At 32.9% G+C, this 2,297-nt stretch overlaps 1 long non-coding RNA gene across 1 annotated transcript; it reads left to right on the top strand.

The window, feature by feature from the left end:
• The first annotated feature begins 226 nt into the window (after nt 1–226).
• Nucleotides 227–1,579, top strand: LOC113370624. The gene is made up of 6 exons (XR_003366588.1): nt 227–422; nt 487–728; nt 807–919; nt 994–1,149; nt 1,226–1,370; nt 1,454–1,579. It is a non-coding gene; the product is annotated as an uncharacterized LOC113370624 (long non-coding RNA).
• The last annotated feature ends 718 nt before the right edge of the window (nt 1,580–2,297 follow it).

Raw genomic sequence — 2,297 nt, 5'->3', positions numbered from 1 at the left:
TTGTGTGTGTTACAATACACGCAAAGCTCGCATTGAGTTGTCTCACGAGACATAAACACGCGCTGTCGGGGGTAATGACATCGTTGAATTTCATGTGAGATACATGTCGTGCGCTGGTGTGTGTTAGCACACATGCAAAGCATAATCAATGACGTCACACGGCGTGAAGCAAACGCGTCGTGCGCTGCGTTGTGTGCTGGTGTGTGTGACCATACAAAGAAAGCTTTACATCAGCGCGCCGTGGCCACTGGTGGAACCGACTGTTTCTTTGACGAAAGCTAACCTAACCCGCGTACAAAATGGCGCAAAATGTCACGAATTTATCATGCATCAAGTTATATTTTCTTTAGTATAATAATTACATTCGTTTAGTTAAGCAACTTGTTTATGATAATTGTAGAAAAGTGTAGAAAAATGACACTGTAAGTATATCATATATTATTTATATAGATATGTAATTACTTCACGATTTTGAATTCCATTTAGTGCATTATATCCTGGGATGAAGAAACGTTATTTTATGTCGATTTCTTTAGATGACAAAGGAGGTAACCAAATAGCATATCTTACAAAATCTGAGGACAATAATAAGGATCGTTTATCAAGGTTAAAATAATTATTTTACTAAATTAAGACATTAACATATCCATGTGTTCGACATAACCTCACTTCTTAAATCTCTTAAATTAGTCGGTTGAGAAACGGATCGTGAATGATTGTTTGAATATGTAAGTCACTACAAATATAATAGCTATACAAATATATATAAACAGCAAACACGTATGCCATGTTCATATTTATTTCAGAAGTCGTACAAAATTGGAATGAAACGATGAACAATATACAGATCTTTAGATAGGCTCAAATAATGTATGTTTAGGAGCAACTTGAAGATAATGGAGATTTATCTTCTTAATATGTAAGTTGATTCATATATAGTTGCTGTATATATATTATTTGGTAACAAATACATTATATTTATAATTGTTTTAGAAAACCTCTAAAATTGGGAACAGTATGTCATATATGCATGAACTTGATTGATGTATTGATGTATAATGAACTGAAGATATAATGAATTCAATCAGGTTAAAAAAAATGTATGTGCAAAAGCGACTCGAAGACGATTTAGATTTGTCTCCTGAATATGTAAGTTGCTACACATATGAAGTGGTATATATATTATTAGATTCAATAAAACACATTATGTTTCAAATTGTTTTAGAAAACTTCCAAGAAGTACATCATATATGAATATCCTGTATCCTCGCATTTGATGTATTGAACTGGCGATAGAATGAAATCAGTCAGTGTTAAAAATGTATGTGTAAAAGCGACTTTAAGATGATGGAGATTTGTACACTGAACATGTAGGTAGCTACACATATGGTAGCTGTATATATATATATTATATTATATACAGTAAATCACATTATGTTTGAATTTGTTTTAGAAAACTTCCAAAATTTGGGGCAGTATGTCATATGTGCATAATCTGTATCCTGGCATTTGATGCAATGAACTGGCGATAGAATGAAATAATGAAAAATAGGCAGGCTGGTTTGATGTATAAGGAAGTGGCGATAGAATACTTATGCAACACTTCACACTTCACGCCTCAAAAATAGAATTACGTTCATTAGATATACAACAATTTTCATTAAATATACTGTTATTAATATGTTAAGATTGAATAATTTGTAAAAAGTTTTCTAGTATAGTTCATGTTAAAATTTTATAATTTCAAAACTACAATTCTAATTTGTAATATTTAAATATTGTAAAATTTCTTATTATTCACGTAAATAAATGCTTATTCGTACAGAAAAGAATATTAATTGCATTACGTCATCACTTTCAGGTGCTATTACGTCATAACTGAGTCGCCATTTTGTATGACGTCATGACCGAATCGTTTTCATTCGCCAATGACGTCATGACTGGGGTGAACGCCTTACGTCAGACGGTCTTATCATAATAAACAAACATATGTGGGTCAACGTCGATTTTCATGTATCACGAACGCCACGTGCGCCAGAGACCGAACCTCGATAGTTGTTCGATAGTTACATAAATTTGCGGCCGTATCCATTAAATATCGAGGAAAATGAATATGGGAACCGCATGTCACACGACCTAAATAAAATATTGCCACGATGTTGTGGCCATATCGCATGTTTACTGGGCGTTGACAACTTTAATATTAACATACTTAAAGAACTTCCCTACAAAACCTGCCGTTTTATAACAATCCTGTTCAATGGTATAATAAGACTTGAATCATATCCTAATCAATG

This window comes from Ctenocephalides felis, unplaced genomic scaffold (genome assembly GCF_003426905.1).
Source record: "Ctenocephalides felis isolate EL2017-DRISC unplaced genomic scaffold, ASM342690v1 CF-g0.4_SCAFFOLD_01492, whole genome shotgun sequence".
Taxonomy (NCBI): domain Eukaryota; kingdom Metazoa; phylum Arthropoda; class Insecta; order Siphonaptera; family Pulicidae; genus Ctenocephalides; species Ctenocephalides felis.
The sequence above is the reverse complement of the archived record's forward strand: the minus strand, read 5'-3'. Positions and strand labels throughout refer to the sequence as shown.